Source organism: Diuraphis noxia, unplaced genomic scaffold (genome assembly GCF_037042655.1).
Source record: "Diuraphis noxia isolate RWA-SAM2 unplaced genomic scaffold, SU_Dnox_SAM2 contig0001, whole genome shotgun sequence".
Lineage (NCBI taxonomy): Eukaryota > Metazoa > Arthropoda > Insecta > Hemiptera > Aphididae > Diuraphis > Diuraphis noxia.
The window spans coordinates 74,079,943-74,095,371 of NW_028301711.1; the positions used below are offsets into that span (position 1 = coordinate 74,079,943).

General features: G+C 27.5%; 1 pseudogene; it reads right to left on the reverse strand.

Annotated features, from left to right (window-relative positions):
• Positions 1-11,533: 11,533 nt before the first annotated feature.
• LOC149061657 (uncharacterized) lies at positions 11,534-13,686 on the reverse strand (annotated as a pseudogene).
• Positions 13,687-15,429: the final 1,743 nt, after the last annotated feature.

The window sequence follows — 15,429 nt, forward strand, 5'->3', positions numbered from 1 at the left end:
CATTATCTTGGGTATCTTATACAATTTTAATATAAATAATTAAAATAACTTAGGTCAAATATAATCACTATCTGTATAAGAGTATTATTGTCCCTTTCAATTTCAAAAAGAATACCTGGGCATCAACATGATTCATTTTGTTTCTTTAATTAAAAATTCTTAATGTATACCAAATTTTTATAAGTTCATTTATCATAACTTATCAGTTGTCAATAAAATTGAATCATACTATGTTATTAGCTGGTGAGATATCTTGCATCTAAATAATATATAATGTTATATTGTATATATATTTGAGGTAAATAGCTGTAAATACTATTTTTATTCAGATTGACTGAATTAATAATTTACCTATGGCGTGACATTGCGCTCCGTAAGTTAAAAATTATTAAGACTGAGTATCTATTATGTTTTTGGACCAATAGCGAGACATTACGTCCCCAAGTCCAGAATTGTCAAGTTTGATTGTTATAGCCTCTGGCATGGAATTGCTTCCTCTAAGCTGCTTGTGTGGTGAATAAATAGTAATTTATAGAACTTATTAGACTCATTTAAACAAAAAAATGTGATAAATATAAGTTCTGAATGTTATGATATATGAACAAATTAGAAGGTATCTTACATTAGGACAGTTTTTTGTTTACAATTTCAAATTATTTATATATTTTCAATTCAATGATTTGTTATTGACATGGACAATAATTACTTCTGTTATAATAAAGAAAAATATTTAAATTTTCAATATATTCTGTTTAATAAGATTATTTAACTGTGATTCATTGACATCAGCTACACGTTTAACGTTTATTATTTAATTATAAACATTTTTCAGGATTGACTTATAGTTAAATATGTGTCTATAAATTAATTACTGGTTGGTTATTGCCTATAAAATATAGCAGGTCTGCTAATTATTATCATTCAATTTTTTGATAACTGTTTAATGGAATAGATTAATAAGGTAATCTAGACACATTTTAATTTAAATTAATAAACTAATTTAATAAGGTGAATAATAATAATATAGTATAAAAATATAACACATTCATAAACATTAAAGGTATAGTAGCAACGTATCATATACCTCCACTACCATAAGAACTGTATTCAATATCATAATATAGCTAATATTTATAACTTTCACATACACACAATATTGAAAAATGTCATCTTTGCATTCTTGATTTTCTTATAAATGTATAACTAATAATAAAAAATACAGTTAATCTATAATATATAGTTTATCTACAATACTTTATATATTCTACACAATCTACAGGTTAATAACTAAATTATAATTTAATATTTTTACAATAATAAATAAACATTTTAATTACATAATTTTAAATTAAATTTATATAACAGTATTAAAATGCATATTCAAAAATATTTACAAGATACTAAATATAAAATTTTAAATTCTATATATTATTTATACTAATTAAAACCAATAAACACATAGCTATTTAATAATAAGTGTGCCATGAAATTGATTGAATCGAAGTTAATCAATTTATACAATTTAACTTTAAATTGTTTTTCATGCATCTAATACCAACTAGAGTGTACTATAAAATAAAATTAGAATTTTTAAATATGTTTAACTCTTTCTATCTAGTCAACAAATGAATAATATACATTACTGAATTCATATTTTAGTTTAGAAAGATAGTTTTATATTTTTGAATTACTAGCTAGGCATTGCATTCGTAAGTTCAAAATGTTTGAGTTTGATTGTTACCTATGCTCTCTTAATAAACTAATGAGTTATTAATTTTTTTATTCAATGAATGTGAACGAGTTTCTTTATTTAGTACTAAAGGTGAACATAAATTAATTAAATTTTTAGCAAAGTTTCAAAAACCTATAAGGAATAAGAGGCAGATAATTGTCAATAAATGTCAACTTAAGATTACATTATATTTACTCGTATTACAGATTTTGCCATCAATATTTATTTGAAACAATTGTTTGTTATATAGGTAACTGTATGTAGCCTAGGTTAATAGATTTATATATTTCTTTAAATTTATCATAATCGGTACATTATCATGGGTGGTTGCGAGTTCCATAATCTTTAATATCTTTATCATAATATTATTGGTCATCATGGATTAGTATAGTATGAGCTAAATGTTAATGATATACGTCGGATCTCTTAACGACTTCATAATACCAAGTCTTGTATGTTGTTTACAATAAGCATGGACTATGTCACATAGTATTCTTAATATATTCTAGTATATTCTAGTCTATGTAAATTCTTACTTTTCTTTCATCATACAATATACTTACAATATTATACATGAGTACATGACCATGTTTTAAGATTTAGGCTCTTTGGTTAATCGTTCGAAATAAAAATGAATTAGTATAATAATATTATAGGATACTTTTCTGTTATACGAGACTACCTTGTTTCTTGACATCACAATCCTGTTAAATAAGACTACCAAAATGGTACTTTCCTGTTATACGAGCCTAAGTACTGGACAGTCTTGACACACCAAAATAACTCACGGATTCCTCATGTCAAAACATGAATCTCTCACTGTGAAGCTTGCAATACAAAGATCACAATGAAACACATCATACAGAATGTCATATGTAGCAACAGGAGCTAACAAATTTCAATTTGACCGAAACGTTCTATGAATTTATTGGACCAAACCCGGATCAAGACAGAAAAATCATAACTTTTTTAAATCTAACAAAGCTTAAAAATAAAATATAATTGTAATTTTCAAGTTAATGTAACAATTGTAACATATAACGTAAAAGTTAAAAAAATGAAAAATTGTAAATAATAATTAAAATTTGGAACTAATGGCCCTTGCTGCCGACTGCCGAGTTGTATCCAAAGACCAAAACTTAATTAGTCAATTACATAACTTAATTATAATGTATACAATTTAAAAAATAATATAGTCGAGAAGTAACTATACGCTATTTTAACAAAACAACCATTTTTAGTTGGATAGTAGGTACCGTCAGTATTTAGGTAGGTAGGTACTTAAATTACGTATTAAAAAAAATAATACAACAAGGAAATTATAAGCCACATACTATACTTATAATAAACAAGTTTAATTAATATTTATACGCATACTTATCATAGAGAACAATTTATTTCGTTATGAGATCCACAGTTTTTGCAATCGAGTACGTATCGGTTAGTATAATAATAATTTAATAATTATAAATAATATATTAAAACTATCGGATCTCTTAAAATGCAGATATAACTCCAGCACACACAAAATGCGACGTTGCCGCTGACAATGAGTATCTTGGATCTCATAAAAGGCTAACAAATATGGCGAAGAACATACATTAATTTAAATTTCTGCCGCCCGCAGATACAACCACACACACACACTACTTATGTAAAGATCGTAACGAGATCCGGTCAATTTCCGACTAACTATGATCGTTATGGGCAAAAACACAATTTTCAATTAAAAACGTTGAGAGTTCCACTGTTTTGGATCTCACAACGAAAACGGATCTCGTGACGCTGCTCTGTTTCCATATGTTGGATCTCGGAACATACTAAGCGTACGACCACACACACACACACGCATATCACACACACATGTGATAAAAACAATTACCATACACTCAAGAAATTTTGAAGATACTATATATCCTTCCGAGATCCAAAGAATGTATAAGAAATATTAGTATAATGTGGGATCCAGGAGTGTGATTTTGATTGTTTGGCGCATCTTGTTAGATCCAGAGTGTATTTTATTCAAAAGGTTATCATCTTATTAGATCCATTAAACGTTGCCAAACTTCCGAAACAGAACTGATGCTTATACACAATGTGGCTGCATGTTGCAACAGTAGGTGTGAAATGAGAACGGACAAAATGTACCGCATCAGCATCAATAGGACTAGTGAAGTAGTGACTACACAACATTTAAACTAATTTAACAAATACTTGAAATTAATCATAGTAGTAAGTAATATAATATTTGAATTAATAACATCATTTTTAGTTTATCAATAAATGAAATAAGAAATACAAAGATATTCAATGTGTACCTATGAAAATAGTTATACATAATATAAAAAACAGCTTCATTACTTAATTATTAAATACAAATTGGTATATGTTTACTTTTTATACTTTTTGTATATACTGTAAATAAGTTTTATTTTTGAACAGTTGTGAATAGTAGTAATTAATATAATATTTAAATTAATAATAAGTACATAATTTTTAGTTTACCAATAAATGAAATAAGAAATACAAAGATATTCATTGTGTAACTATGTAAATGGTTATACATAATATAAAAAACAGCTTCATTACTTAATTATTAAATACAAATTGGTATATGTTTACTTTTTAGACTTGTTGTATATATTGTAAATAAGTTTTATTTTTGAACAGTTGTGGATAGTAGTAAGTAATATAATATTTAAATTAATAATAGGTACATAATTTTTAGTTTACCAATAAATGAAATAAGAAATACAAAGATATTCAATGTGTACCTATGCAAATAGTTATACATAATATAAAAACAGCTTCATTACTTAATTATTAAATACAAATTGGTAGGTACCGTAAAGTGGGGTGACTTCGGATAATTTTTCGTGTTTTTTTGAAAAAATATGATTGTAAATTAAAGTAAAAATTTAAAAAAAAAAATTTAACATCTACAGATGTTTATCCACTATATACGATCGTTAAAACTAAAGTTTAACTTCAATAACAAACTTTTTTAAAAAGTTAAAAGTTGTCCGAAGTCGACCAATTTGTGGGTCGACTTCGGACACATACTTATTTTCACATAAAATCATATTAAAATTTATATGGTATGACTTCGGACAACAATTTTAATTTTTAAAAAACAAAACTACAGGCTTTCTTGTCTTTTTCCTTTTTTTAACCTTCAAAATGTATTAACAATAAAATATTTTATAATTAAATTAACAAAATAAATGATGAGCCAGAATTGGTATTTTTACTGGATGTCTTGTGTTATACAAATTAATTAATACCTTAAAAAAACTACTTACAGTCTTTTTTTTACTAACTTCAGTCTTAAAATACATTCTTTTGGTAATTAAACAAATCAAATTAATAAAATAAACTCAACATATAACAAATTAATACCTACGTATCAACCTACTATTTTAACAATTTAACTTAGTCTACTTTGACTATTTGTAAAATATTAATAATATAAAACAATATAAAATTAAATAAGTACCTTTGTAGATAAAAAAAACAACACTAAGTAGGTACCTAGGTCCCACCTACTCATTCAATTTCAGTAGCATCAATATCAAAAATATATCTGTCTCGTTTTTGTCTACTCAATACCTTGACTATTTTGACAACTTGCGTCACTTTAATCCGACTCTTATCGCCAACTATTGGGAAAACGAATGTTGGAGGTCCAGCTAAAGAATTTTTTTTTCTTAAAAAATTGACGTTTATTATTGGGTAATCTATATCGAGAATCTGACCAATATAATGTCGATAACTTTTGTTTGTTTCATATTTTACCAATATAAAATTGTCAATTTCAAATTCAACTGGAATTTCTTGCTGGTGATTTGGAACTGCTTGACTTGTTGAGGTCTCTTGGTCATTATTAAATTCTATTATCTCTGTGTCGTTATCGGTTTCAGGGTCATCAATATTATTTTCGTTGACATCTTCAACTCTAAAATCTTCAACATTGATGCTTTTTCCAGGCTCTACTGCAATTTTTTTCCCCCTTGGTTTTTTTACCGTATTTTCCCCTAAACGAACTTCTTGTAAAATGTCCACAAAAGCGTCAGTCCACGATCTACTTCTATTCAGTTCTTCCAGTTCTTCATCTTCAGGCTTAGATTTTACCCGTGCCAATACACGTTGTTTATCGAACGGAACTATTCCAGCGGCCTTAAATCCAGCTTTGACATTAGACTCTGGAGATTGAACGGACTCTAGAGCTTTTTTTAGCATTTGTGGAAATTCGGACTTTGGCAGAACACCTCTATTTTTCTTTTTCCACTTATCTAGAACATTACGCCACGCCGATTTTAAGGGACGGAAAAAAGCCAAATCTAAAGGCTGACACAAATGTGTCGAATTTGGAGGTAGTAGTACAAATTTAACTTCATTAATTTGACATAGTTTAATTGCATTTATCGATAAGTGGCTGGCAAGGTTATCTCCTATCAAAACTTTTGTGCCAACCAAATTTTTTATAAAAGGAATAAATGAAAATGTAAACCAATCTTCAAAGATTGCCATGTCAAACCAACCACTTATATTTCGATTATATCTCGCTCCCGGTATACCTCCCTCTACCCATGTTGGATATAAATGTGCAGCTTTGTACACAGTATAAGGTGGAACAATATTACCATCAGCTGAAGCGCAGAACATTACTGAAGTACTTGTTTTTGACGAATCTTATAATTTCAGGATGTTTGACACCTTGTCTAACGATAACCAATTTTTTTCCAGGGTCGTCTGAAAAATTGGTTTCGTCGTAGTTGAATATGTTAGTAGCGGGTATATCACGCAAAACATCTTCAAGATTATTAAAATATTTGTCTAAGATTGGTTTTGAAACCCCTGCTCTCACTCGTTTAATATTTTCTCCAAATCGTTGTGTTAAGTTCTTATTACGTTTCAAAAATGATCTAATCCAATCCACGCCAGGCATATTGTTGTGTTTAAAATTTTTTTCGTTTCTTCCGGATCTATCTAAATACGACTGGACCAGAATCTGTAAATCCGATGCTCGTAGAGGGAACCCCCATTCTGCACATGTAATTAAACCATCAACTAAAATATCCTCGTCTTTTTTTGAAAGAACCATCTGACCACCCGGCTTTCGAAACATGTTGTTTTTATTATTAATATAATCATATATAGTAGCTCTTGGAACACCATACTTTTCACATGCTTTTCGAACACTTAAATTTTTTACTTTAACGTCATGGACAGCTTTCATAAGATTAGCCTGCGTATAATTCTGATAAGAGCGACTACCTACCTTTTTTTTGTATTTTCCCATATTGTTTGTACTGTCCGAAGTCGGCCCTCTATCCTTCAATTTTTGCACGAAAATTCATAAAAAATATCATATGACACTAACCACACTTTTTATAGGAAATACTTATTGAGAACTAGTTTATCTCGAAAACAAAAAAAAAACGATGACGATCGGAGTATTTGTTGTTGAATTACAAATGTTATGAGATGTGATAACAAAAATGGAGGGAAAATCCAATGATAAGGAATTAACTCATGGCCTCCATGCTATCAGCGTTACAACGTTACGAAACGTTTCCTACATCCGCGGCTGTCCAAAAACATAACACAGTAACTACGTTTGACAACATTTTACAGGAGAGCAATATCAGTAAATACCAAAAGGCCGCTATCTATCTCATAAAATTTAAACCTGAAACCTCACTTATCAATGAATTAGGACCATTTTCTACATTTTTTGATATCAATAATTTGTCATTTTCTGTTTGTCAAGGAGTTAAGACAGTTACTTTGTTTTGATTTTGATAATGGTAGAAAATAAAATAGTATGATAAAATTAAAAACACAGCAATGGCTTTTACTGTGTTTTAATTTTGGTTTTCAAAACATAAATAAATGATATTAAATCTGAATAAAACTCTAATATTAAATTATAAGTGATAATTTAATTGTTTAATATGAGTTTATATTATTAAAGTAAATAGCCATAACAAATATTATGTTAACATATTGTTATAATAAGCAGTCTTTATTTATAACTGAAACATTTTAAAAGTATCACAATGAATGAATCAATTGACAGTGTTACATTTTGGCAGTCTTTGCAAATTTAAACAACAACTTATTTTCAATAAAAATATCATGAACATATTATAAACTTATTTAACCCTACAATGCATGATTTTTTTTTTTTAAATTTTTTTTTTTAATTGTTTCTTTATGTATCTCTTAATTAGAGAAAATTAAAGAAAAAATTTTTTTGAAATTTTTAGTCCCCCAAAATAAGTAATTTAAGTTTGTTGCCTGTGAGCAACACTATGCATTCAGGGTTCTCTACGATTAATGAAAAAATAAATGTAACACAATGGAATAAATTCAAATAAAATTATAAATTATAATAGAAAAAATTAATATAAATTATACATCATCGTCATGATACATCATGTATGATAAAGATAAAATAAAATAAAAAAGGTCTGTATATATTATAAAAAAATTTAAAATAAATCATATCACTTTTTATAATAGTAAAAATTAAAAATGACCAAACATAAACTGAATAGGGAAATAATATTCACCAATAAACTCATATGAGCAATAACCAATAAAATTATAACAAAGTAAAATGAGTAAATAAAACTTTTAAATAATAATAATAATAACAAATAAAAAGTCAAAATAATATGTATGTTTTTTCTATTTTGTATGATAATTTGTAAAACAAACTCTACCTTTTCCACAGCATAAGCTAATATCACATTTACTGCACTTGATCCAAGTGTAACTATCACAACCTGGCATTTTACATCTGGTTTTTGTAGTTCTGTCAATTGGCCAGTGTTGAATTCCATCAAGTCTTATATCTTTAGTTGGAGCTACTTCTCCTTTTTTTGTTCCTAATTTTCTTTTTTTTTCAATATTATTTTCTATTTCTTTTGATGGGCGTCCCCGTTTTGGAGTTATAACTTGTCCAACTTTACACAAAGATATTGCTAGCTCTTTTCTAAATTGCACTAAAGTCAATGTCTTATTTTCCCCTTTACCATCTTGTATTCTTCTATGTAATAGCCAAGAATTAACTATTGTAACATCCAACATATGATAAAATAGTCTTATATACCACTTTCGGCTTCTTGTTTTTATCTTATGGCGTCCCAATAATCCATCCAACAAGTCGACACCACCCATATGTTTATTATAAGTTTTTATTATAGCTGGACAGTCAACTTCAACATGTTTTTTAAATTTTTTATCAAACCGTTTTACTTTCATAACAGGATCAGCCCCAACAAATGTTGATAATAAATTAACAACTTTAGTGTCCTTCCATACTACAGCTGTTATATCAGTTCCTCTGATTTTTGTCACACAACTACCTATTGTCCCCCTTGGATTTTTTTTTAAAACTTCATCACTTGGAAGTTTGACATTTTTTAGTCTGTTTCTCCTTACAGTACCAAGTGAATAAATACCTTGTCTCTTTAAATAAACTAATAAAGGCAGTGAAGTATAATAGTTATCAAAGAAAACTTTAAAGTTTTCATTTTTAGGAATAACTCTACATAAACGTACAACTATATTGGAACTTGCTCCTAAATCAGGTTCTTTTTTTAAGCGAAAACATTCTTGATTTTCTTGACCACTACAAACTTCAAAATTGTATGCAAACCCAGAGACTCCACATAATACACAAAGTTTATAGCCCCACTTGTGTGGTTTGTTTGGAAGATACACCTTAAGAGCACTTCTTGCTTTGGTACTACATAATTGTTCATCAACAGATAAATTTTGTTCTAAAGGAACTGTTAAAAATCTTTTTCTTAATGTTTCTATAACAGGTCTTATTTTAAATAACTTATCACGATTAGGTCCCATGGAATTTAAATTATTATCATTAAAATGTATTGTTTGCCTAATTTTTTCAAATTTATTGACAGACATAGTTTCTTGTACTAAATTATTACCTAAAGTTGGACACCAGTAATGCCTAACATTTGTAATATTAACCAGACTCATCAATGTAAGTACACCAATAAATTTTTGTAAATCCTCTGGAGTTATTTGGGTTGGATTAGATATATCATTTAGAACACTGTATTTGAGAGATTCTGAACAAATGTGATCTATCAAATCATTTGTAAAAAAATATTTAAATATTTGCAGAGGTGTTTCTAGTTCAAGAATTTCTTCAGATAAGTTTGTGTTTCCTTGAAAATTACATGCAATATTGGTCAAATTCCCTGATGACCATTTAACATTTTTAACAACTATAGGTTTTTTATTTATTTTTTTATTTGAATTTATTGGAGATTGTGGAGGTTGAGGCTGATTTTGATTTCTATTACTTCTAGTTAGGAAATTTGAATTAAAAATATTATTTGTTACTGAAGAGCTAGAGGATTGAACACATATACTTGGAGGATCAATAGTAGTAGGAATAGAGGGTTCAGTATCTATAGTTACATTGCTGTCATAATCTGGAGGGTCATTAAAAATTACTGAAGAGTCAATTGGTGTATCAAATGCATCAAACTGCTGTAATAATTTAGTTAGTTCATCAGAATAATTATCATCTAATACATTCTTACAAGCATTATCCCAGTCCAAATCGTTACTAAAACTATCACTATCAGAATCCAGGCCATCTTCAGAGTCAGTTGGTATATCTTGATTTATCAAATGTGTTATTTCCTTATCCGAAAGTTTATTCATTATGAATTATATCGAAAATAAAACAACTAAGTATTAATTAAAATACGTTTATTTAAAACTTAAGTACCTAATAACTACACATACAATAGTATTTTAGAATGTAACATCGAGTTACAACAAAATATTATTTTCAAATCAAATAAATAGTAGATTGTTGGTAATCAGTTATCACTAAAATTAACAACCTATAATGCATAGTGTTGCCTGTGGGCAACAAACTAAAACATCGACATTAAACGATTTCAGTTATCAATATTGTACCAATTATCGATAAAACATCATCTACACAGTGTAGCCAAATAGGTAATAATTTTTTTCAAGTTGTAAATATGAGAAATATGGTAGATATTGTTAAACAAAGTTTACGGTATACTACGTATTTGATAATACGTAACCGCTTCTGATATTTTTTGCTAATTAATGCTGATAAACACGATTTTGTGATGGATAATGAAAATTATGTATATAATACTATATTATTGAGATAATGAAATAGTTTTGACATCCAAAAATTGAACTAAAAATATTTTATACGGCTTGAAACACATTGTTGCCTGTGGGCAACGCTATGCATTGTAGGGTTAAATATTAAAAAACACAGCTTTCAATATTTTAATTTATTAGAAACAATAAATAACTCATAATCATAAAAGTATCACAATTAATTAATAAATTGACAATGTTACATTTTGGCAGTCTTTGCAAATTTAAAAAACAACTTATTTTCAATAAAAATATCATGAACATATTATAAACTTATTTAAATATTAAAAAACACAGCTTTCAATATTTTAATTTAGTAGAAACAATAAATAACTCATAATCATAAAAGTATCACAATTAATTAATAAATTGACAATGTTACATTTTGGCAGTCTTTGCAAATTTAAACAACAACTTATTTTCAATAAAAATATCATGAACATATTATAAACTTATTTAAATATTAAAAAACACAGCTTTCAATATTTTAATTTAGTAGAAACAATAAATAACTCATAATTATAAAAATTTAAAATATCAAATATTTACATAATTATAATGTCTGTATATCAAACTAGTAACTACCTAAAAAATTTTAAAAATTACTAATTATTAATTACATTCATTAATGAAAGTATCAGACAAATCAATATTTTCAACCAAGTCAGTTGAAGTCAACGAGACTGGAAGTTCAGTCCAAAATAGTTCTCTATTAGCTGGCATCAATGGGACTAATTTTTCAATTATATCTTTTTTTTTGGTTGGAGGTATTCCTCTGTTTTGTATAATTATGTTTGGCTCATAACTGGTAATGTTTTTTATGAATTTTTTTTGTAAAAAGTCCAGTTCCTGAAGAATTTCATTATCAAAGTCAGTTGAATAAAACATTGTAACAGAACCTCTTTTAAATTTAGCCATTACTATATCACCTAGTTTAAAATTTTTAAGTGGGTCAGATTTAATGTTTGTAGTTCTTTTTTTACTTGTCCATTGTCTGAATTTTTTTTGATCAATTATATCTAAATTCTGCCTGCTAGCTTTAATTGTATTTTTTAGGTCATCATAATCGTAAATATTTCTAACTTTCCTTATTTTTGTTTCTATATTTCCATGTACTCCATCTGCTGACATATGAGTGTGACCTTTTGTTAAATATTTTAAAGTTACACTTTCTACAGAATTATGATTGGAATTTAAAATACAAACTAATGCTGTAAATAGAATCCAATTCTTATTTTGACCTGTACAATTGTCACACCAAAATATAAAATCAATCGCATCCCTTTCATGTTCGATTAGGGCTATATAGAGTCTGTAATATTTTCACCCTTTCTTCCTGCTATTGCTTCATGCCAGAGTACACAAATGCTATTCCCTTTTGGTTTTAAAGAAGCAAATGTTTCATTAAAGACAACAAGTCTACTAGTAAAAAAACATGTCTTTGATTCTGGTAGAATTGGAAGCAAAAGAACTTTTTGAAGATCCATAGAATATACTCTGGTTGTTATTATATTTATATTAGCATCCATTTTGTACAAGTAATTTGCTTTTGATGCTTTTGATTTATGTTTTTCCAGCTTAGTTTTTATCACTTCTATTTCATCTTCAACTTGTGAATTTTCAATTTCGTTCATGAAAGTAAAACAATCTTCACACTTATCTGAGTTAGGTTTTTTTAGTGAAATATTTAACATTTTTAGAACACTTCTATATGATTCTTGTGAGATACATTTTCCATTTTGTGTGCAAAAATCCAAGTACATTTTATTCACTGTTAATTCTCGAGGTAAATACAATATATTAGGGGCATTGTGCCTTCGGTAGTGACTACTACAAGGCTTGAAAGTTTTAATATGGTCAATTACTACTTGTCTGTCAAACATTTTTGAATTATTGTGTAGACCTCTATTTTCTTTTACTTTTGATGAACAAGGATTATTGTTAACATCTTTTAAGTATTTACAAAGTTCAGTCACAATTGAGTCATTTGAATAACCAAAAGTGTTCAAAAATGTTGATTTACAAACCCGAATTTGATCATGAAGGTGCCCTGTAGGTAGGTGATACAATCGAGATGTGTTTCTGTTGAAATTGTCCTTAGAACTAACTACAGTACGACGTTTTATAGGTTTAATAGTTATTGATTTAGCTAAAAATTTTCTTCTATCGGTATAACATTGAGACCAGAAATCTGTCCAAATGCTTTGTCTATGATTCAGAGACAGTTCTTCACTATGACACTGCATTCTACAAGAATCTGTACAAGTTATATCCCTGAATGGATGTTTAATTTTGGCTTTTTCAATTTTTGCCAGTTCTCTTTTGGAATTCATTTCTAACAAATCTTTTTTACTTAGTTTTCGGGATTTTGACATGGTTTCATCAGGTACATTATGAATATTAGTAGAATTCATAACAGGATCCAAATCTATTGATACCATACTTACATTATCCAATGAATCAATAATATAACTAGGGTCCAGTGTCTCATCATCAATTTCAATTGATTTTTCAAAAATAGTTTCTTCATCGACATAATTTGATTCTGTAGTTTGAATACTATAATCATGATCTAATAAACATGATGCCGCTGCAGATGCTGGTGAAAAGTAATTCCTTAAATATATAATACGACTTTAATATTATTTGAACATATTAAATAAATAGGGTACCAAACTTACTTGTTGTTCATGTTAAAAAATTAAGGCGACGTGTTGAAGAAAATATGATTCACTATTACAGTATACACTATATTATGTTTTGACTGTGTATGGGTCTAAGACCGTGACAGAATACTAGTTAACAACTTAGTAATTACTGTCTAGTCATATTATTGTCAAGTCTATGCTAAAATTAGAACGACGAAAAAAAAGTAGGTAGTTACTGTGTTTTTAATTTGGAAAAATTCTTATCATAGAAAGTTGTTAGTAGTTACTGTCTTCTAAATTAAAAAATAATCATCAGAAATCAAGGAGAATAAGAAAATAATATTAAGCATTTTCACCTGAATTGGATTTTGTAAAAACATCAATTTTGATAAGAGTGTCAGATACTGTGTTATGTTTTTGGACAGCCGAATTCCCAATACAGGTTGGTGACCGTGAAATGTAATAAAAGATGATTTTAATTTAATCAAACCGATCGTATGCTGTACTTTATCAATTATTATCATGTTGTCCGAAGTCAACCCATGTGTCCAAAGTCACCCAATTTTACGGTATATGTTTACTTTTTAGACTTGTTGTATATATTGTAAATAAGTTTTATTTTTGAACATTTGTGGATAGTAGTAAGTAATATAATATTTAAATTAATAATAGGTACATAATTTTTAGTTTACCAATAAATGAAATAAGAAATACAAAGATATTCAATGTGTACCTATGCAAATAGTTATACATAATATAAAAAACAACTTCATTACTTAATTATTAAATACAAATTGGCATATGTTTACTTTTTAGGCTTGTTGTATATATTGTGAACAAAAGTTTTTATTTTTTTCCATGGCTTATTTTTGAACAGTTGTGGATATTTTATTTTTAGTGCATTACATTCATCTTTTTTAGGTGCTTTATTTAATAATATGTGTTTCTGAAAATATTCTCTCGTTACTTTTTTCTCTTCCTCTGACCAGCATACTCTTACATGTTTCTTTTCTTCAGGTTTATTGTTTTTAGTTGAAGCTATTACTGTTATTTTTTTTCAGAATGATCTATTTGTTATTGGCAATCGAGCTGAGTACAAATTAGGTACATCTGACAATTGTTTTATTTGAACATTTTCTTCAATTGTGGTGGCTGCTGTTTTTGATCTAGTACTTTTTGTATAGGTAGTTACTTGATTTTTAGTTGTTATTGGTAGATTTTCCCAGTCATCATTAGTGTTGGTTTTATATTGAATATTTTGAGATGATGGTCTGTATTTTAATTGACACAAATCTGTAACTACCTTATCTCCAGTTTTTTTACCTGGACGTAATGAAGTTATGCCACACATTGCATCATAATTTAAAAAAAAGCTGTAGTCTAACACTTTAATATTATATGGTTGACTGGGTCTAGCCATTCGTATTCTATTGATGTAGTCTGATGGAGAGCAGTGGCGCCGAGGTTCATTTCAAATTATGTTGCGAAATTATAATTTTTTATACAAATACCTACCACCTAAAGTTGTTTTATGATACACATAATATGTATATACATATATATATATATATAATATGTATATATAAATTGTATATTATATAACATCTTAATATTATATTAACTAATTATAGCTAGATGGACAGGCTAAAACTATTGATCTTGGATTGTATGGTATTACTTTAGATATTGGAGAGTTAAGTGTAGGTAATATGTATTCAACAAGACAACAAATACTTTATTTTTACAACAAAAAAATAAATATTTTTTATATGTAGTTAACTATAAAAATAATATAGTTTTGATATTATAATAGAACATAAATCATTTAATTCTTATTAAAAACTAAATTAATTT